Source organism: Rattus norvegicus, chromosome 20, assembly GCF_036323735.1.
Source record: "Rattus norvegicus strain BN/NHsdMcwi chromosome 20, GRCr8, whole genome shotgun sequence".
Taxonomy (NCBI): Eukaryota; Metazoa; Chordata; class Mammalia; order Rodentia; family Muridae; genus Rattus; species Rattus norvegicus.
The window spans coordinates 42,995,439-43,020,082 of record NC_086038.1 but is presented as its reverse complement, the minus strand read 5'-3'; positions in this window follow the sequence as shown (position 1 = coordinate 43,020,082).

Here is a 24,644-nt window from a genome sequence, read left to right as displayed (position 1 = left end):
AGGAAAAACATGATCAAAGTATATTGTGTGAAAATTTTAATAAAATGCTAGAAATTAAACTTGCTTTGTAAATACGTTTCTGTAAGAACTTTCTATAGTAACTTCTAAAAGCCACATATTGTCCATAAAGCATGCTGTGAAATTCCAGGCATGCTCACTGCTTTTACTCTGCAGCTCTGGCAGTTCTTAAGGAGTTATATGTTCCGAATAATACAGCCAGCCTTCCCATGAACAAATATGCTTCTTAAAGGAAGAGGTCTGCTTAGTGTTGCTAGTGCCTCAGAATGCATGGTTTTTCCTTGAAAGTGAATAGAAATTATTTTTATAACAACTGTCTCAGCAGCCGGACTTTTAAGTTGAAGCTAGAGTTATTCAAATCCTTCGAGTAAGAAAAAAAATATATATATATAAGGATAAAAACTTAGGTATTAATTATCAGGAGAGAATCCAAAAACAATCTGGTTGGCTGGAAATAAGAGGCATGAGGGATGTGATGGGATGCTTTCACTGTATAAATCTCATTTTATGATTGTCTGCATGTATACTCTATTTAAATAAATGACTGTACGTGTGGATAATTTACAAAACACACATGGTTCAATGACATTGGTAAAGCCTTAGGTCAGAAAAGATTTTTTTCTTCACATTATTATTTTTATGTCTCAGGAAATGTTTGACTATAAGAAAGTTTTTATCTGAAAATATTTAAAGAAAACCAAACAATGTTCCTCAGTCCTGATGATTTATGACCTACTGTGCTTACCATTAGTTTGGAGTGCTCTGGAATCTGCAAGCTGTTATGTGGCTGCCAATGGGCTTCATTGGTTATTACTGACCTGTGCTATGAGTAAGTCATAAAAGATCAATTTGACTTACTGGCTCCTGTGGAAATAGAGACCAGCATCCTTGCCGTGTCTTGCCTAAAGAGGGAAATGTAAACAACATATCAAGAGTTTAAGGGGTGGTTATCATTTCAGTGTCAAGTAGGCAGAAGTATGATCATTATGATCCTAGCCAAAAAAGACATCTGAAAGTGAAACTATCCAGTAAGAACTATGAGAAGTTTAAATTCGCACTGGTTCTCAAAAGGACAATACCTAAACTGTTGGTTGTTTATTATTATTATTATTATTTTTTATTAGATATATTTCTTTACTTACATTTCAAATGTTATTCCCCTTCCCAGTTTCCTGTCCATAAGCCCCCATTCCCTCCCCTGTTCCTCCCCCATACGGGTATTCCCCTTATACATCCTCCTTCCTGTCCCCCATATTCCCGTGCACTGGGGGTCCAACCTTGGCAGGACCAAGGTCTTCCCCTTCCACTGGTGTCCCAACAAGGCTATTCTCTGCTACATATGCAGTTGGAGCCCTGGATCAGCCCATGTATAGTCTTTCGGTAGTGGCTTAGTCCCTGGAAGCTCTGGTTGGTTGGCATTGTTGTTCTTATGGGGTTGCAAGCTCCTTCGACTCTTTCAATACTTCCTCCCAAGGTGAGGTCCTGTTCTCAGTTTGGTGGTTTGCTGCTAGCTATATAGGACATGCTCTGGATGTGTCTCTCAGAAGAGATCTATATCCAGTCCCTTTCAGCATGCATTTTTTAGCTTCATCAATCTTATCTAGTTTTGGTAGCTGTATATATATAGGCCACATGTGTGTCAGGCTCTGAATGGCCATTCCTTGAGTCGCTGCTCTAAACTTTGCTTCCATATCCCCTCCTATAGATATTTTCCCCCTTTTAAGAAGGAATGAGAGCATCCGCATTTTGGTCATCCTTCTTGAGCTTCCTGTGGTCTGTGGATTGCATCTTGGGTAATTTGAGCTTTTTGGCTAATATCCACTTATCAATGAGGATATTGCGAGACCAGTGGAAGTCAAGCTCCCTCTATTCACTTCTGAAGATTAAATCTAAGGGAACTGTATAGCCAATGAAACAGAAGAAATAAGAAGGTAAAACCCAATGATACCATCCTGGAAATATTTCCCTGGAGCAGTCGTTTTTCAAAACCTCAATTTAATGTATTTCATATTGTAGTTTACAAGTATTGAAATGAATATGAAGAAACTGTATTCATGTATCAAAGGCAGAAGCTATATTTTTATCTGCTAATAATAGTGCACAGGAAGTTACAGTACATCTACAAAGACCAAATACCACATCTCTGAGCATACTTCTCTTGAAACATCAACATTCTAAGAGGAAGATCTGGCATACTTTTTAAACTTCGCAGATCTTGGGACAATGCAACTGATGGCTGAAAATTGGCTGTCAACACGTTAGCATCACTGAAAAAAAACACTGAATCAAATCACTCAATTCATACTTATTAATTAGAACTCCAAAAAAAAAAATCTACCACATGTATTGTCAGGAGCTACTAATCTCTACGTTTTTGTATAACAACATTGACAATACTGACAAAAAGTAGATGTTCTATTTTAGAGTTCCTCAAGGAAATACTACATGTATTAATAATTCAGATAAATAAATAAATACATAAATAAATACATAAATACATAAATAATCTTAGTTAGCTGTGTCCTGAGAAATTTCTAGTTATGCTCAAGATGAAATGGAAATTAGGTAATAGTATAGTAAAAGGCATAGGAAGGCAAATGAGTAAAATTGTCTTCATGTCAGGACTATAAATGAGGAAGGATATGAGGAAAGTGCCCATTTTTAGTAGAAGGAAAGAATTACCAGTAAATTTTCCAGGCTAGTATTAGAAGAAATCTATTTATAGAAGAAGTGGTCTAGAACTAAACTTTAGCTGCAAAATGGGATGGGATGAGTGTTTGCTTAAGAAACGATAAACTAGGTATGTAAAGGAGGAAGAATGGGGCATCCTTGACTTCTGAAAAAGGATTATAGGATAGGTCATGAAGGATAAGGCATGTGTGGAGCAAAATGGATAGAATGCCAGGGGCCATGCTTAACCTAATGATATGAAAAGAAATGGGCCTTCAATTAAAAGGAAAAGGCCACTTTAATTTCGACTTAGTAAGTTTTATACTTGTATGGGCTTATGACTACCTAACTAGTACTAACTTTGAGGAATTTGATTTTTAATGATAAACAGCATAAAAGAAAATGTTATCAACAGAAGCATCTACTGCAGTGTATTTCTAATAGGAAATGCCAGAAAAATTACAAGGAATATATAAACAGTAAAAACGAAGGTAGTTTCCTGTATGTAAAAAAGTTATTGTGATGTTAATCCCAATCTCATAACATGACTTAAATACTAGAATAGCATTAAAATTATTCTATTTTGATTAAAACTATGATAATTCTGCATTTTCTACTTACAAGGAGTAAAGAAATAAAAATATGATTGGTTTGATTTGGTAAATTGACATGGCACAAATAGATTCATAACCATTTCAGTTGATTACACTGGAATGTTATTCATATTACCAACAATTCTAATTTTATAAATCAATGTTGTCTCATTGAGCCAATTCATATCATCATAAAAAATGTGGCACAGTTAATGAAGATATAATTTCCTGAAGTAAAACACTGCTTAAGAGATGTTTATAAAGAGGACAAAAAAGTCATTGCAAATAACTGAGATCCACAATGTTTCTAAGAAAATATTAAATTTCACTTTAAAATAAATACTTGATGAAAAATTATAATATACTGTCATACTCTTCTCTCCCCTCTTTATTGTCCTTTCCACCCTCTCCAACCCTGTTAACACAGGAATAACAGAACAGCATAAGAATTTTCTTGAGATGTTTTCACTAAAATTTCTACCTGTGTTATGAAAAATTATACACATTCATTTACCACTTCTGCATGAATGTTCACAAAATAATTCAAACATGGTGCCCAGTAAAACTAGGGAAATAAATAGAAGACTTTACCTATGAAAATCAGATCTCCTCAGGAAGCCTGTCCTTCTCTGGAAGGAAATGGAGGAGTTAATCTGGGGGAGATAGGAGGACTCAGGAAGAGTGAGAGGAGTGGAGAGTTATGGTGGGAATATAATATAAGAGAGGAAAATAAATTAAAAAATAAAAATAAATAAATTAGAGGACAAATTGATCTTTTTTTTATTAACTTGAGTATTTCTTATATACATTTCAAGTGTTAATCCCTTTCCCGGTTTCCGGGCAAACATCCCCCTCCCCCCTCCCCTTCCTTATGGGTGTTCCCCTCCCAACCCTCCCCCTATTGCCGCCCTCCCCCCATAGACTAGTTCACTGGGGGTTCAGTCTTAGCAGGACCCAGGGCTTCCCCTTCCACTGGTGCTCTTACTAGGATATTCATTGCTACCTATGGGGTCAGAGTCCAGGGTCAGTCCATGTATAGTCTTTAGGTAGTGGCTTAGTCCCTGGAAGCTCTGGTTGCTTGGCATTGTTGTACTTTTGGGGTCTCGAGCCCCTTCAAGCTCTTCCAGTTCTTTCTCTGATTCCTTCAACGGGGGACCTATTCTCAGTTCAGTGGTTTGCTGCTGGCATTCGCCTCTGTATTTGCTGTATTCTGGCTGTGTCTCTCAGGAGCGATCTACATCCGGCTCCTGTCGGTCTGCACTTCTTTGCTTCATCCATCTTGTCTAATTGGGTGGCTGTATATGTATGGGCCACATGTGGGGCAGGCTCTGAATGGGTGTTCCTTCAGTCTCTGTTTTAATCTTTGCCTCTCCCTTCCCTGCCAAGGGTATTCTTTTTCCTCATTTAAAGAAGGAGTGAAGCATTCACATTTTGATCATCCGTCTTGAGTTTCGTTTGTTCTAGGGATCTAGGGTAATTCAAGCATTTGGGCTAATAGCCACTTATCAATGAGTGCATACCATGTATGTCTTTCTGTGATTGGGTTAGCTCACTCAGGATGATATTTTCCAGTTCCAACCATTTGCCTACGAATTTCATAAACTCGTTGTTTTTGATAGCTGAGTAATATTCCATTGTGTAGATGTACCACATTTTCTGTATCCATTCCTCTGTTGAAGGGCATCTGGGTTCTTTCCATTTTCTGGCTATTATAAATAAGGCTGCGATGAACATAGTGGAGCACGTGTCTCTTTTATATGTTGAGGCATCTTTTGGGTATATGCCCAAGAGAGGTATAGCTGGATCCCAAATTGATCTTTTAAATAATCATTTTATTTTGGAGAGTCTAACCCCGAAATTATTTCTATAGTTGTGTTAATTTATATCACATGAAAAACTTCCTCTTTTTCCCCCCAAATGTTCTCTTTGAAACTTTTGTTGTCAGTTTTCATGATGAGAGCTATTCTGACTGGAATAGGTGGGATCTTAAAGCAATTTTAACTTTCGACTGATATGTAGGCATTTTGAACACGTTTTGTAATGGTCATTTGGCATTTGAGTTTTTTCTCTTGAAAACTATTTATTTTGTTGGCCCAATTGATGTTGGAAAGTCTTCTTGCGCATTTAATTTATATAATTTTTTATCATTCTGTATATTAGTGCATGTCTGTGTAGGGTTTCATTCTTAGGGTTATTTGTTTTCTGTATGGATAGTTTCTTCTGCTGGGCAAAACCCTTTTGAATTTCATATAGTGTCATCTGTCAATATTTATCTCCTTTCTATATTACTAAAATTCTGTTCAGAAACCTGCTGCCCACCCTAGTGTCTGGAAGAGTGTTCCCTAGCACAATTCCCTGGGAGTTTTGGAATTTAGGGTTTTAATTTAAGAACATTGATCCACTTCAAACTGGTTTTGTGTGTGTGTGTAAAAAGAAATATATGAATTAGATTTAATTCTCTAGGCGGATATCCAGTTCGCCAGCATCATTTACTTTGTAGGGTTTATCCACTATATGATTTGCAACTTAAAAACAATGTGGCCATGCCTTTGTTGGTTTACTTTTGAGTCTTTGATCACATGACAGGGGACTGTTTTCATGACAATGCTAGGCTGTTTTTGTCAGTATTGTTCTGTAATATAATTTGAAGTTCAACCGTCTCCTTAATACTAAGTGATACTTTGTGTTTAATTGCAAATCAATCAAAAATTTAAAAGATGATCTACCATATGATCAAGCTACTCTACTCCTGGTCATGTACCCCAGAGTACCCCAGAGCCTATCAGAAAGATATCTGCATACTCGTATTCATTACTGCTTTATATGATGGCAAGGAAATGGAATCAACCTAGACACCTGTCAACAGAGGATTGGATAGTGAATTATAATATATAAATATATATGTGAACATTATTTAGCTCATATTAAAATATGAGACTATAAAATTTGCAGGAAAGTTGATGAACTGAGAAAGCATGATATTAAGTGTGGTGGCCCACTCTCAGAATCAAAAAACCAAACAAACCTGCAAACCAATGAACACCTAGAATCTTCTCCCTCACATGCTAATCTTAGCCTACAAAGTATACATGTATATAAAAAGTATGTATAAATGTGGATAGAGTTTACAATAGAAAGGTCACCATGAAAGGTTAATAGTAGATTATGAGAAAGGACACATGATTCATACGAGATTCATTCCTAATTTCAATACTGCCATAGTATTTTTTTCTTTGTGTGGAAGATAATTAAATGCACTGTAGTTGATAGAAAAGGTGTAAAAGCCTATGCTAAACTCTCTTGATTACAACTGGCCATCCACAGAGTTTAGGACTGGGCAATTGTTTATTAGAATGGTTACTTTAAATGATGTGTTTTTATTTGTGCTACAAAGATAAACAGTGATTCTATTTAATAAAACATACAGTAGAGAAAAGCTGAAAAAAAACAAACAAAAACTAAGCTTTGCTCATAAGTGCTTATGTTTATTTGAAGAATTTTGTTTGTGCCCTGCTCCCATTACAACACAGTAACAAATGTTGGATTAAACAAAGCTGCTATTACCTCAACCTTTTAGAGTATTATTTAGAATAATATTGTCTGCTGAAAAAAATACAGCTAAGGTCTGTTATTGTATAATTAGCTTATTTCAGTTTGGAAAAAATCTAAGATATATTTATAGTTGAAGAGATAGCCAGGAAAGAAGAAGCTGAAACCGAAGACAGAATCACACAGGAAGTGTGCATTTCTGACAGTGATGATGATGCCATGTTTAAGGTAGTTAATGAGGACTGAAGTAAAGGGAGGGACAAGAACAAAGGGACAATGACATGTGAGGAGAAAGAATCCGATGAGTTTTTAGTGATAAGTTTAAGAAATAGACACACAAGAAGTGTGAGGATTGCATGATTTGTTTTGTGTTTTACACAGGAAAGGTTTGTTTGTTCTGAATGTTTATAAAGCTGATCAAATAGGAGAATAGATTCTAGAGCAGCCAGTGAACTGATACACTGTCTCCCATAAGAAGGCACCGTAGGGCACAGTGAGAAGATGTTGCTTTCAATGGAGTAATTAATCTTCCAAAATGAAAGCAAATGAAGTAAGCATGATTTGATCCAGTTGCCCAGACTGAGAAGAGTAATGAAAGGAGTTGAAAAGAGTGAGTTTGGATCATGAAGAAAATACTGAGGCTTTGGGAATTGAAGAAGATTTAGAGGACAGGAAAAGGACTTAGCAAATGAGACCCCAAAACCTGGAAGATGGAATTGTAATAAATTGAATGGTTTTCTAAATCCTCCAATACTCTATAGTTACAAAAGAAAAACAGTCCATTGCACAGATAAAGTCTTAAGACACCGTAGGACAAAGAGTGCAATCCAAGTTCAAAGAGTCCCCAGGAAAAAACAATTTAGATGATTCATTGTCGGATGTTTAAGTTGAATAAAAGTAATTGATGAGAAGAAGGTACAAACAACTTTTTATTCTGAAGTTCCCAGGCAGGATAGCCAACCACTAGCATCATCATCTGAAGCAAATGAAAAGAACTACCCTTTGTGATGTGAAAGAATTAGGAAGCTGAATATGAATATGGTGTAAATTATGCTAGTGCTATACATTATAAATGAAAATAGGCCCTTCTTTCTATTATTTTGCAGCAAAAAATATGTGTTCTCTATTTAGAAAATAAACATGTGCAAAGAGCTAACAGAGATGCCAGGTGCCCATGGCAACATCTTCTATTAAAGGAAAAGCATTCCGAGAGATGTAGAATACTGCTAATTTTAATTCCAGTTATTTCAAACCCAAAACAAATACGGTAACTTCTTAACCGGCCCTATGGAACATGAGAATGCTTCAGGCTCATTGGAATTAAAGAGCCATATGGAACTTGTAGTGAGCTTCTAACTAAGACAGATGGCTGCAGAATGAAGCCAGCCTTGAGGCTCTGTAAACACCCCAGTGACCGAGAGCAGCCAATTAAGAATTGAGACAAGAGGGAAATGTCATTTCAATTCCTGTTAAAAAAAATATCTATCTGGTATACTCATACTTGTTGCCTTTCATAACTGAATTCATGGTCCATGGCTCTAAACTGGAGTCTGACAAAATTTCTTCCAAACCACTCAGAGTAAGCATCTGAATTCTTGTTGTTTTCTAAGGACCACAGGGATCAGGTTTCTGCTTCCACCAGAGAAAATCTAGCAGGCTGTTAGCTCCAGTGCTATTCTCAGTTAACCAATAGTGAAACTTTTACCTCCTACAATAACTATTATCTCCAAGATACATTTATCCTTTAAATAAATTCTAAGTACTTACCTCCTACCAATCACTCCATAGTTCTGATGGTAACAAAAGGAAGTCATGGTTTCACAGGTCATGGAAAAGACTGATAAGTTGGAAAGTAGCACAGTGTACATTCCAAGAGAAGTGCTGTGCTCTGGTCACAGCTGATGATCAACTGTCTACTCAGACCTGTCAGCAGTATTTTTCAAGGAAGGACTGGGCTTGCCATCTCAAAATGAAGAAAGATGGCCAGCCAGATGAGGAAGAAAAATGAACATAGAATATGATTCTTAAGTCAAAGCAAAGACAAATTAAGCAAAAACATTAAGAATCATTTAAGTGAAAACTGGAAAAGTAGTTGAAGCTAGAACAAAGGATGTATACAGGGAATTTGCTGGGAACCTGGTAAATTAGCTTCAAGTGGGTTAGACATGAAGAATTTGGAAAGTAATCCCATACACTTGACCTCGAAGCCTCCTGCTCTAAGGAGTCAGTGAAAGAATTAATTGAATCAAATTCTGAGATGTGAATATATATATCTATATTGATCTACTTACACACACACACACACACACACACACACATATATATATAATATATATTTCTGGATTGATTTATATATAATTGATCAATCAATTCATCTATTGATCATCTATCATCTATCAATAGATGTAGGGAGCGGCGCGGCAGCTGTATGATAATGAGGTGAATCTGGCGCTCCCCCTAACAACAGTACTGAGCATGTGTGGGGTTTTGCACCTGACGTCAGTCTGGCTGGGGCGGTACTATGCTAAATGGGAGTTCATGCCGCGCCAATCTCTGGAGGACAAGTAGCTGGGAAGGCAGTGGGGTGACTCGTGCCCCACCAATCCCTGAAAGAAGATTAGCATACTGTTGTGTATATAAGCCGAGCGGCTTTGCCGCTCAGCGCGGTAACACTTAAAGCTGTAACACTTGGAGCTGTAACACTTGAAGCTGTAACAATTAGGGCTGGCTGCCGTCGCCTCCCTGTATCAACAAAGAAGGTGTCCTGCAGTAAAGGCTGTTGAGAAGAATCCAACCGTGTTGCGTCTTCCTTGCCGGACGAGGTGGGCGCGACAAATAGATCAATATATAGATTGGCAGATGACCAATATATCTATTGATCAATTAATCTAAAATTAATCTATTAACCTATCTTTTTTTTTTTTTGGTTTCTTTTTTTTTTTTCGGAGCTGGGGACCGAACCCAGGGCCTTGCACTTCCTAGGTAAGAGCTCTACCACTGAGCTAAATCCCCAGCCCCCCTATTAACCTATCAAATGATAAATTTATTGTTCTATGATATATCTGAAGATCTAATTACCTATATATCAGTTTATCAATCTATTGGTTGATCTATAAATTTATCTATCATCTATTTTTATCTACTAATTTTTCACTTATTGTATATTTATCAGTCTAATAATATAACTGTCTACCTCTCTGACAAGTAATAGACCTAGTGACCTATTTTTATATCCATTGATATATTTGTTTATTGATCTGTCAGTTAATCTAGTAATCTGTCTAGTGATTTATCATACGATTGATATATTAATCAATGGGTTAATCAATTTTTATATCAGCTGGTGTAGTGATATCTCTGTGAATCTATTCATCGATCAATTTATTGAGCTATCTAGCTATGTATTGATCTATTAATTTGTCTATCTTTCTTTCTGCAGAGTGCTAAGACAAACGAGAGGGAGAACAATTAGTTCTCTATGTTACCTGGTAGATCAATTAAACTTGATCCTCTGCATTTGAGAAAAAACAACTTGTATGGTAGATGAAGACATTATAAGAAAATTAGAATGTGGCTTGACAGTTTTTTTTTCTAGGACATGAAAGAGCAAGAGTCTGCTTATTAGCTCTGTATGTTTTCCAGTTTTCAAAGTATATTGGTTAGGTAAAATTAAGAGCTGTCTAGATGGAACTGTAACCTAATTCCAAAGCCAAAATTTACTTAATGACTTCTTAAAATGGAAGCCAAGTGAGCAACTCAAATAAACACAAAATCTAGCATGTGACAACCAGGTACTGTATAGTGCTACCATAAACCTTGTGGTAGACTAAGATACATTATGCTTTTGACTTTTTTATAATGATTTCTTCATAATTTGAAATTATACAATGTAATAATCCTTTTCTTATTCCAACTACTCCCAAGAATCCTCTTGCTCTATTTTAAACTCATGGACTCTTTTTCTTTAGCTGCTGTTGCACACACACACACACACACACACACACACACACACACACACACACGCACGCGCTCCTAAATACATAAATACAACCTACTCAAGTCTGTAAAATAATATATCCTGTAAGTATATTATCTCAGGGCTCTCAGGGCTGGTTACTTGATACTAGATAGTCAACTGGGGCAGCTTCCCAAGGGAAAAACATTTCTCCTACTCTCAATGTTTCATAGTTGCCATTAACTTTTTGTATAAGTGTAATTTATTTTGAAATAGACTTTGGTTTTACTCATTAAGAAACCTTTATTCTGGCCCATTTTGAGATATCAACATTTAGTTGTACAACACAATGTTGAATCACAGGCCACTATTTAAGAAACTATGTTCCCAGAGCATTAGAAGACCATGGTGTTGCCAACACATCTATTTGAACCCATTTTGAACCATTTCAAATTTCTAATTCATATAATTAAGACAAATAATCTTTGCTATATAATGTCATTTTTGTTGAAAGTTACTAAAAATAAGAGAAGACTAACACAGTAGGAAATATAAATGGAGGAGGAAGATACTGTGAGAGAATTTTGGGCCAGGTTCAGCTGAAGGGTTGAAGCACGACAGGATAAAGATTGTTGGATAGCAAAGTCAAGAAGCTAAAACAGACTCTGTCCCAAGTCTCACAGAGATCATGAAAGACAGATTCTTAGATAAGACAACTGAATGGAAATTAAAAAGTTGATAAGATCAGAGAAAAATCTGTAAAAGAAACTGTGAAGGAGACCAAAATGATTTAAATGAAGACACAGAATGAAAATAAAGGACAACTCAATACTCTAGAAGCCAAAGAAGAAAGAAATTAGTACAAGGAGTGCTTGTTGACAGGGGCCTGTTATAGCTGTCTCCTGAGAGGTTCTGCGAGAGCCTGACAAATACAGAGGTGGATGCTGGCAGACAACCATTGGACTGAGCATGGGGACCCCAATGGAGGAGTTAGACAAAAGACTGAAGGAGTTGAAGGTGTTTGTAACCCCATAGGAAGAACAACAATATCAACCAATCAAACCCAGAAGAGCTCCTCGGGACTAAACCACCAACCAAAGAGTACACAGGGGAGGAACTATGGCTCCATCTGCATATGTAGCAAAGGATGGCATTGTCTGACATCAAAAGGGGCAAAAGCCCTTGGTCCTGTGAAGGCTCGATTTCCCCAGTGTAGGGAAATGCCAGAAGAGTGAGGTTGGAGTGGGTATGTGGGGTGGGGGGAGGACCCTCATAGAAGCAGGGGAAGGGGTATGGGAGAAGGTCTTCCAGAGGGGAAACTAGGAAAGGGGATAACATGTGAAATGTAGATATATAAAATATCCAATTAAAAAATGTGGCCAGCACTATCAAACATAACATTATGAACGCAATGGAAACCTCCTCCCAAGGATGTGAAACCCCAAATAATATTGAGGACTGAGAAAGGGAGAAGTGATGTATTTAGAGGCAACTGAGTTTGACTCAGTAACAGATGCTGAAAGGGAAAACGTTGGATACTGCTGTGAACTGAGCTTCTGTGGACCATTCCTACCTTCTGGATTCAAATGTCCTTCCATCTAAACAAAAAACTCTGAAAAATACTTTGGTCTAAGATGCTTTTGCAAATCAAATAATGTATGACTTACCTACTCTGGTCAGTGGTAGAAAACAGTGTCCTACACTGTGAGTATACATGTAAGCTTAACCATTTTGTGACAAGTTTTCTGAACCCCATTCAACAATTTTCCCAATATGTAGAATGGAAAACTTTAAGTTTCCTGAGGATCCTGGGGCATTGGTAAGAATGTAGTGGATGTGCGTAGTTAGCAGCCTGTTAGCATATTCTGCCCTGTAAGATATGAGAGGATTTAATCCTACATCCAGATCCTATAACCAAGATCCACATAGCTATCATTTCTCACTTGTGGAAATAGGAGCTCATTAAGGCTCCCCCAACTGCAATCAAACTATTAGTATCTTCTAATCTATGTGTTTTAAGAAGATATAGCAGAGAATATTAATATTTTACACAAAACCGGTACAAACCAACTTCCGGAGTAATCTCTTGGGTATTTTCATCAATGAACGTATGCATTAGATTGTTGAAGATCTTTTGAGCTTGCTTTCCACTGCTGGGTTTTATTCTAATATTCTAGTATTCTAGTATTCTAATAAGCTAAGGATGCCAAATAGATTTAGCACCAACAATGATCATAAAATGAAGTAGAAAGTTTATAGTAAACCCTTAGAAATATACTTAAAATTAGGGTTGCCTATTTATTTTCCCGTCTTAATTTATATTAAAAAAGTATTTTTGATGCATGGACATTATAAAAAGAGAAATTCATAGGTTAATATATCTCATGAATGTTCATTCTAATATTTTCAGAAATACATTAAATATAAAACAAAATAATGCATAAATGTACAAATACAATTATATACTCTAAATACAACTAACAGGTAAAATTTAGTCCTGGTGTGTGGGGATGCTCTGACACTTGAAAAAAATCTTTGGTGTAAGTCTCCATGTCATCAGAGGAAACTTATATGAACAAAAACAGAAAGAAAGAAAGAAAGAAAGAAAGAAAGAAAGAAAGAAAGAAAGAAAGCCATTAGAGATATCAAGTGCTAGAGGGAATAAAGTACTTTATACTCAAAAGCTCACCAATGGCAAATAATGGGGAAAGGGTGTATTCCTCAGCTTGATAAAACATATCAACAGTCATTTACTTTGTTTAAAATTACATGCTTTCTCCCAAGATCATGAACAAGTTATGGATAACCTCTAATCAATTAGCATCGTATCACCATGGAAGGAACACTCAAGTATCTTAGGTAATTGTGTGAACTAATGCCTCTCATTGCCTCTCTGTCATCCAATGTATGTGTATATGTATGTATGTGTATATATATATGTATATATATATGTATGTATACACATGTATGCATTCATAAAAGTATGTTGATAAACTGGATGAGGACATTGTCATAATATTAATTCTATGTGTCTTGATCCATTGATTATCATCTGTAATACTATATACCAAGGTATAAGTATTGACAATATAATTATGAAATTAGCATGGAAATACAAATTCAGAATATTCAACAAGATACTAAACCATAAAGTTCAAAGGATTATGGTAAGAATTTCAAGAATTTTTATATCACATTCATTAAGAAAACATGGCATTGGTTAGTTTGTTTATAGTTTTAAAAAGACTCAATCAAATGACATTGAATTGGAGAATGAGGAAAAAGCCCACATAATTTCAGTTAGTAATTTTTGACAAAAAAAGCAAAGGCAGGTCAATGGGGAGCAGATAACCTAGACTTTAAACAAATGGAGCTGAATAATCGTGCATTTGTTTCACCTTCAGTTAATCTAAACATAGATTCTATAATAGTCACAAAATTAATTTTGATAGGTCACAGGCCCAAATACAAAAGAACCACTAAAATTTTAGAGCATTTGAGACAATCTAGAGGATAATATTTGGTAATGACATTTAGGGAGATAAGTTGCATTTTATCAAATTAAACGCTTCAATGTTGGAATTTCCTGCTACATAAGATGTAACTATTAGTTGATGTATTTATCTCCCAAATCACCCTCATGGCTTCCTGATTTGTGTTTAGTATAAAATGTATCAGAAAAAAACACACCTCTATAATATTCTATGTTCACACTACTCCATTATTCTCCTGTCTCTGCTAGTTGGTCCACACCAAACACACATCATATTTCTTACTGACTAGTTAATAGTTCACTCTCCTGGTGACGTGGAAGAATTAGAGATTGGGGCTTTCTACATCTAACCTTGTGTATTATCTTCAATGCTTTCCAAGACTACTGATACTACTTACAGAAAGTTCTCATCAGTCGCAGCAAAATTAAATCATCATAGTAGGAACAGCAATGTTACCAAGTATCTGGTCTTATTATTGCAAATATTTGTATTGTGTATAAGTATTTCACACAAATATTAGGGAAGTCCAAAGACTGAATGAGTTCCACGATTAAAATATTACCATTCCAGATCAATGATATGAATCAGCAGGTAAAGGTGATTGCTGCCAAGCTTGATGAATGGACTTCCATCAATTTCTCTCTGTCTCTCTCTCTGTCTCTCTCTCTGTCTCTCTCTCTGTCTCTCTGTCTCTCTCTCTGTCTCTCTGTCTCTCTCTCTGTCTCTCTGTCTCTCTCTCTCTCTGTCTCTCTCTCCCCCACTCTCTATTTCTCTCTCTGTCTCTCTCTCTCTGTCTCTCTCTCTCTCACACACACACACGCATACACACATGCACATACACATATTCACACATAAATGGATAAATATAATACAACTTAAAAATCATGGGTTTCCATCCATTGTTTTCTCTCACTCTTATGCTAGCATCAAACGAGGCATTTAGCTACTCTACTTTTTTTTCTGTGGTAGTCTGTGAAAATTACCCAGTTTCCTTCTGAGCTCAGTTTTTTTTTCAACAATAAAATAGGAATAGTAAAAATTAGTTAACACACAATTCAATTATAAGAGCTAAATGCATGAATACAAGTTATGGGTGAAACAAGTGTCCTGTGGCTATAAATAAGCCAACTATTGTTAACTATGACATATAGCCATTTAAAAATACTTTAGGAAATTCTTTTTAAGAACATAGTTGAAGTCCACTGGGGCTGATAAACACAGTATTCCTGTGGAATGTTCCCAGCAGCACCCAACTTCTAGCCATTCTTCCTGCTGATGAGTGATTTATTAATTAAGGAAAAAGATGCCTGTGGAACTGAAATACCTTCCTCTCCATGAGAAAGCTAACACTACGAACCAGCTGCCAAATTGCCTCAAAGATAGCCCTGAAAATCCTGAACAGGGAATAGCATTGACTTGAAGATCTCAGATTCTATGCCACTCTGTGATTCAATCTGTGCTCCTCAACCCCTTTTTTGATTTTCTCTATGTGTAGTGAGAAAACAAGCATCGAGATCCTGTGCTATAACAATATAGCACAATACATGAACTGAGTATGAACGCCTTGATGAAGAGTCTTTTCATAGCAGCGATTAATGTGCTACAAAGATGTTAAAGTAAAAGCCTCAAACCACATACTAGTCATGCAGTTGCTTAAATATTTTGCTTGGGCACTCACACTCATACTAAAGATAGCCTTCTCTTGATAGAATTTCTCATTGGGAGGAAAAATCCTGGTTTTTCTATAGGGAGATTTGTGTTTGTGGTTTAATTTGTGTATAAAAATTGTTAGAGCACAGGATCTCAACTGGGCTCATCTTCTAAGTCCCTGGCCAAGACACAGTGAGCTTCTCTCAGAATCAAGTTGTAACAGCTGGAATTTGGAATAGCCAGCCAACCAGACTAGGCTACTGATCTCAGACTGATAGTTTTAAAGTCCTAAACCAAGTCTGTTACCATTCTTGAAATTCACTGCAGCAGGCGCCAGGAAGGAATGTCACTGCCTGCTTCTGGTAGACATTAGTCTTGTCACATCATAACTCTAAGGAACGTGTAATGTCTCAGAACCCTCTGGATGGAGAGATTGTGTTTCCCGGCCTGTGGCAGGAGCATGTGCTTTGTTCCAGCACATGGAACAAATGAAAATAACAACAGTCTCTTAAGGCCAATGTGGAAAGGTCATCACCACAGGTAGAAAATATGCTGAGGACAGAGAAATGACTAAGAATTTAAGAAGTAGTCTCTCAAATCTTTGAAAAATATATAATTTACTTTCCAATTTTATAAGCATATTGTCCAACTCATTATAAAGCAAATCCAGGTTGTTTGTGAAAGCAGAGGGTGTTTTAAATCACTGAACTATCATTCCAGCCACTAATTTTTACTTTTAATCTTCTATTTTGTCTTACTCCTAAGAAGTGAATTATTGTTTGTTTTATAAACCAAATAAATAGAAGGCATATTAAGAAGCAGCTCCTTTTTAATCATTTCTTTAAGGAAGCAGTACACCTCCAAGGATCAGTACTTGATTAACTTGTGATTGGTAATGGTGTTGGCTAGAAGAGCTATGGCACCCATAGACTCATGTGTTTAAATGATTGGCTACTAGGGAGTGCCATTATTAGGAGATGTGATCTTATTGGAATGGGTGTGGTCTAGTTTGAAGAAGTGTGCCATTCTTGGGGTGGACTTTGAGGTCTCATTCAAGCTATGTTCAGGGTGGCACATGGTCTCCTTCTGCTGCCTGAGGATCAAGATGTAGTCTTCAGCTCCTCCAGCACCATGTCTTCCTGCATTCTGCCATGTTTCTCACCACGATGATAATACACTAAACCTCTGTAAATATAAGCCAGCCACATTGAAATATTTTCCTTTTTAAGAGGTGCTTTGGTCATGTTGTCTCTTCATAACAATAAAAGCCAAACTAAGGCAATAACAAAAGATCATATGGAATTTATGAAAACCTACATACATGTCCCAGAATCTTTCGAGCCTTGGTTTTGCCATTTGCTGGTCTATGATCTTGACCAACCCTGCCAACCTCCAGAAGTCTAAGTATACTGAGCAGTGCAAAGGATAGCAAAGCTATCGATGTTTTGAAGGATTTGATTAACAAATATAAAAATACCTTTGAACACAAAAGTAACATAAAGGGTTTATTTTTATAATCATACCATCTTATTCAATAAAACATTAAACTCTCTATTAATAAAATAAAGTGATGATTAGAATATTGAGTTTTATCAAATTAAATTAATAGTCCTATTATTATTTTAAACCATACAAACAAAATAAGGGGGAATTTTCAAAAACAAAGCTGGATGTGGTAGTACATGCCTTTCATCTGAGCACTAGAGAGGCACAGGGAAGAGAATTGAGGCTATAAATTCAAGAGCAGACTGGGCTACAAAAATACCAAGTTCCAGGGAGTCAAAAACTATGTACCTTGACCCAGACCCAAATTAAGAGCATTTGCAAAATGTCAAAACTACTACAGTTAAACTAGGGCAGTTGGAATCAAAGAAAAACAGTAATCATCTTTTAGAAGCTGAAAGGGGGCATCCACGCAGTGCCCCCTCCTAGGAATGCAGACTCTAGCATGTCCTGAATGCTTCCAAATGGACCTCTGCATATGAATGATGCATATTAGTTATTGTTTTATACAGTAGCAGCAGAGACTACAGTCTCAGAATAAATCAAAACCCAAGAACAAACTCTCCAGGTAAGTAGGATACAAGGGAAGCGGGAAAAAGTGAGGCTATTTTCACGTGAGAAAGATTGACTATGAATTGGATAAAGAGCCTAAATTGAATGGCTCTCCCAAGAGCTGTGAACAACACCAGCGATTTAGTCATTGGTGGCACTCCTCAAGCTATAACACATTAGAGAATAAAGTAAAAAAAATGTTTAAGGAAGAGGCTGGATATGAGAGTAGGGTCTCTATTTTAGCTGGTTGATGTCTAGGTAGCAACAAAATAAAGAGGGACAGCAAGTGTGGACCTCTTTACGTTTGCTACTTTAAGCTAGGAAATACCTGCAGACAATAGCCTGTAGAGAAATAAAGGGATGCAATGACAGGAGAGGAAGCAGCATTGATACAGAGCTTAGGAGGTGAAATACAGTTTGTAGGTAGACATGTTAAGAGAGGACACGAGTGGCAGGAGATGAAGATAATGCAGAAAGATATGCCTATATGTTTGGGAGCAGGAAGGAGATTGTCGTGCTTACCTTCAATATACTTTAATGTCATGTTTATATCACTGCAGAATTCAGTACAGTGAAATACAGGGAAAATGCATGTTATTCATATTAAAGGCTAACTACTGATCCATAGAGGTACATGAACTAAACATAACTAGCTACGTGTTTGTTATATCATTCAACAAAATGTTGAGTCTTCGGAGTATCAGAAAATGTGTTTTTTTTTTCTGGGAGTACAAGAAAAAAAAAGAGTAATGACTAACAATACCACTATGACTTTACTGTAAGAAATCCTAAACAATAGAATAAATTTTACTGAAAGATAATCATGCATTTTTCAGCTGTTCAAAAGAGAGAGACTATGGTTATTAATGTGTCAGGGACTATTTGATATTTAAGTAAAAACCTGCTGAGTAGAGCCACCTAATATATCTTGCTCAGGGAATGAATCTTTAAAGATTCATTTTTGACATTTTTTACAAATGCTCAAAATATTTGTGGTCATAAAACACCTCTGTGACTATGAAATTGAATGTTCTGTGCTGTACGATCAGTCTCTCAAATCCCAAGGCAGGATAGAATATTGGTCTTCTCCAATTTATTTCCAATGGACCAGATTTCACACAACAATACATGCAGTCTGTTTTGATATTATCCAAAGAGGCTGGGTAAGATAAATGAGAAAGTTGTTGAGAAATCTTTATTCATAAAAGAATCATAGGGAGTTATTCTGAATATTGGGGAGCTTGTCTATTCATTGTGGGTATATTTCATTATGACAATCCTAAATGTCCCTGCCAACATTGGAATTTAGCAGACATGTATATTAATACAATTAAGTTTATATTTTGACCCTAACACATATATAGTAGAAATTTTATTTAGAAATATTGTATCCTATAGGAAAAAAATATGAGTTGTGAATCACTTTGAAATCATTGTAGTGATACTTGGCTTTTTATATTGATTGGGAAAGCATGAGAAATGTAAATTAAACTCTAGTAGTAATTAAACTACTTAGCATCTGTCCATGAGACATATATTAACCCATGTAAGTGCATAGGAAAACACATGCATATATGTAATCTTAGAGATCTAGAAAACCTATAAAGAAACTCATACTTTGAATTATCCTGTTATTAATACTCTATTATAGGCATTTACTTTATAAGAAATGTTTTGATTTCTTATGTCTAAACCATGAAATTCACATGAATATGCAGTGTGGTAAACATATATTGATGATTTAATATATTTGCATATATGGGCAAGGAGTACACAAATTCAGAGTAAAGAAGCTACTTCTTTGGAGAGGTTTTTGGTCAGGTTTGTCGCCTGATAATATAAACCATGTTGGCTGTATAACTAAATGACTAATTCACAAGCACTTCTCACAGCTAACAATGATACGTTCTCTACTGCTAAACATAACGTAGATACTTTGGACTTAACATGAAGAAAACTACTTAGTAATACAGTAAGATTAATCCTCAAAGCTAACAAATCATTTTGGAGTTTCTATAGAAAAAAAAAAGGACAAAAGAATCTTCATATTTTTGCTCTGTATGAGTTTAGATCTGTCAACACAGAATGATGGTTTCTTTAAAGACTGGTATTAGTGAGGTTTGAGGTGTTAATTAAAAATGTTGGAAAAAACTGAAACCAACTAATTTGAAAATGTTTTCCCGTGTATTTAAAAATATATATAAATTCATGGAACCCTGTAGCTCTTAACTGGGATGGTCATTAGGATATCCTGAAGTGATGGTAGGGTGGGGTGCATTTTTTGTGGAAAAAAAATGCTAGCTTGGCAGAAGTACCTGTTCATTAACATCTATGAAAATAAACAACATTGGCAAACATGTCAGTGGGGGCTGGAGAGTTTAAGAACACATATTTTTCTTGGAGAGGACCTGGATACAGTTCCAATTACCCACATGGTGGTTCACCATCATCTGAAATTTCATTCCAGGAGATTTCAAGGTGTCTTTGAGCTCTGGTAGCACCAGGCATGCGCGTGGTAAACAGACAATACCATAGCTTGTCTTTGCTACTTTGTGGGTTCTTCTTTCTCCCACCCTTTATCTCCTCTGTTTCACCTCCTATCACTAGACAGGAGAGAAGGATAGAGTAGATAGACAGGGACAGAGACCCCAGAATCTAATTTTTTCTTTTTGTTTCTTCTTTGAGCATGACTACCAACAAATGACAAGCAGTCACCAACCCCGCCTATCAGAGCTCTAGCGTGTCTCTATATTCTGAAAAATCTTCTCAGAATTCCAAACATCGTACAGTAGCAGAAACTATCTGCCGCTGGCAAAACCATGCCTTCCCTAGAGCACAGGGTGAGTTATCGTCAGGTGCTGCAAAGTGACCCCATATCCTCACGCATGGGATTAGAACAAAACGATATTCTTTTTAAGAACCAAAATTCCAGAATTCTGGCTGCAACATACAAGCAAACTCATAAACACTAAATAAGTAAGTAAATAAAAATGAGTGTACCAGGAGATAGGAATATGCAGTCATGTGTTTCGGGGAAAAATAAATTATAATGTATATAAATTATATCCTAGAAAGTTTTGGAAATTCAACTCAAGAGGAGTCGTTTCCCATAGTCCTCTTCACACTTTATACAGCTCCCCAAACTTCCTGTGGAGGCATAACCCTAAGAGCCTGCTGTGAAAAGAGAAAAGGTGGGTAATCTTATTTTATTCAAGAAAATAAAACCACAATTTGAAAGCAAATGAGTGCATACTGTGCTTCTTAGCAAATATTTGTTTTTGTCACAATAGACTTGTCCTACATAGCTTCAGACACATTGATGTGCTAAGGATACAATAGAAGGGGCATACAGCAACTTTAGGATCTGTCTAAAAATGTCCCCATTTATGTCTTCCCCTGGAAAGACAAGAAAGTGTCTGTGTTACCATAAATAGCTTGAGTGAAAGCAACACAATCTCTTTGGTTCTATAATTAACATGGGAGTAAGAGAAGGAACAGAAGGAGGGCGTAGGAGGAGAGAACTGTACAGGGGAAAAGAGGCGGGGTCACTCCCCTTTTCACAATAATGACAACTATTTTCTAAGCATCCAAAGACGACGTCATACTAAAATGAACACATCAGTTACAATCAGTCACAGTATTTACAATCTGATCCATCTACAAGAGTGGTAGTTCATGCCTATAATCCCAGATCCCAGGAAGCTGAGGCAGGCACGTGGTAGTTTTTGAGGCCAGACTGGGTTATTCAGTGAGTCCCTATAATAAAAAACAAACAAAGAAAATTTCTCAAAAGAGTGTTTTTGAAATGATAAGGAAAAGATCAAAGGTGGGCTATTTGTAATAGGTAGAGCTAAACAATCAGTTTATGCTCTACAAAATGGACTATATTTTTCTAAAATATTTGTATTACCAAGTCATACTTAGGGACTTATAAAAAAATAAGAGCACAGATAAAAAGAAAACACTAAATTATGTAACCTTCACTTTTATCTCTGTGAATAAAGACTGAAGAATAAATAATTTAAAAGAGTAGTTGTGAATCACTCACTTATCATTTAAATGTTTTATGATTAAAATTTAGACTCAGGTAGCAAAACAATATCTAGATTGCTATCATTCTAAATGTTTCACTAATAGTCATTGAATGGTCTTTTGAACATTATAAGCCAGAATCTCATTATATAATTATTTGTAATTGTCTCTTCTAACAAAACAATAAAGAAATTGTTAGAATGGTTTCTTTGACTCAGAATTTAAATAGTACAAAAATATTTAATGAAAAGAATAACTGAAAAGGATTAAAATATGAAGATATTGTCCCTGGGGCTTCAAAAACATACAATATCTTTTAATATATGTGTACATGTAAAGTAAAAACCTAAAAAAATAAAAATAGAGGATTTCTTTAATAACAAAGACTCTGAAACCTTTACTGTTAATGTGTAATTTGTATAACTGTGTCTGTGTCTTTAAGATCTTACACGTTTCAAGAGTTTTATGTCTGTGGATGACTAAGTCATGCTTTCAGTGAAGACTTTTTAAACCTGAAATCTCTATAAATCATTTCTGTAACTTTGGTAACACAGACTGTCCTGGATAGTTTTATGTCAACTTGACACAAACTAGAGGCATCAGAAAAGAAGGATCTCCAATTGAAAACCTGCCTCCATAAGATGTAGACAAGGGGATGTGGCGTTTTCCTATTAGCAAATGATGTGGTAAGGGCCCAACCCATTGTGGTACTGCTATACCTGGGTTCCTGGTCCTGGATCCCATAAAAAAAAAAAAGGATGCTAAGAAAGCTATGTGTAACACAGCATCCTTCCGTGGCTTCTGCATCGGCTTCTGGCTCCGGGTTCCTGCCCTGTTTGAGTTCCTGTCCTGGCTTCCTCCAATGATAGAGTACAATGTACAAGTATAAGTCTATTTTCTCCCTAACTTGATTTTTGATAATGGTGTTTCATCATAGGAATAGAGAATCTAACTAAGCCAGTATCATCAATAGGGTAGATTTATGAATTACTTGCTGAAACAAATTAGGCCTTTGACATTCCATATAAATCTGGGCCTGTTGGGTTCTCTAATAACTTAAAAAAATCCAAGTAAAATATATACTTACTCATGAACTACCTACAACATCCCTCTGTGGCTTTAAGACAGGTGGGCCTGAAAGCTCACTGTACCGCAGGCTGCCTTTAAGTTCTCCACAATCCTTCCAACTCATCCTACGAAACCACCATTCCAGGTTTAAGTGTTTAATATTACTTTTGAGCTCAAATCAATTCTGCATTAAGTAGACTCAGATTACTATTATTTGTGCCTTATTTGTACCTGTCCTTTGTAAAACAGAAGTAGTCATCAAAGAAAAACTTCTTTCTAATGAAATGGAAAAAGATCCTTCCATTACTTCATTTCTTACCTCAACCAAGTACATGACTTCAGTAGTAAACTTCAGAAAAGCTAACAATGATTGTGTTTGACAAACCAGCCACTCGTTTTGGTCATGTGAACTCATACACCATTTTGCCTCCAACTGACCCTATGCTTCAATAATTTAATTAGAGCATATATTTTTATTCATTAATTTTCAAACCCATTAATTTATTCAATTTTTAAAATCTTATCTTAATCCCACACGAGGGCTACACACAGTGAAAGTTTCCCTACCCTTCCTATCCTCAAGCAGGTACAAATCATGTGCTTCTCAGCCTGCTCTGCATGTTGTTGGACAGCAGAAGTTTCTAGCTCTTGTCTAATACTATGGGAACCATAATTGCCATTGCAGTATGATTGTTCTCTTTTAGATTTTAGACAGTGACATAAAAATATAACTATATTCTCCATCTGCAATAATTTGCCAAGAGATTTTTTTTTGAACCCAGGTACCCTTCTGTTTTGTTATACATTTCCCCTAGGTATACACAGCACAGATTGGGAGAATTGTGAGGAAAGGAGTTGATAGTACTCATAGTTTAAAGGTTGTGCTAAATAAATGAATAGATAGATAAATAAATAAATAAAGTTGGTACCAAGAGGAAAGCAGGATCATTTGGAAAGGAGATTTGTTCTATCACAACAAGACAAGGCAAGAGGGTCAAGCAAGCAAACAAATATTAATAAAGCTGGCAACATTATATAGGAGAGCTTTTGGCAGGTCATTGAAACAGAAACTAAACAGAGACACAGTGAAACTAAGAGAAGTTATGAACGAAATGGATTTAACAGATATCTATAGAACATTTCATCTTCAAACAAAAGAGTATACATTTTTCTCAGAACCTCATGGTACCTTCTTCAAAATTGAGCATATAATTAATTGGCCACAAAAGAGGCATCAACAGATAAAAGAAGATTGGAATAATCTCATACAACCTATCAGATCACCACAAACTAAGGCTCATCTTCAATAACAACAAATAAAACAGAAAGCCACATACCCATGGAAACCGAATCACTCTCTACTCAATAATAACTTTGTCAGGGAAGAAATAAAGAAAGAAATTGAAGACATCCCCGAATTCAATGAAAATGATGACAAAGCATAACTAAATTTATGGGACACAATGAAAACGGTGCTAAGAGGGAAGTTCATAGCATTAAGTGGGGGTTGGGGATTTAGCTCAGTGGTAGAGCACTTGCCTAGCAAGCGCAAGGTCCTGG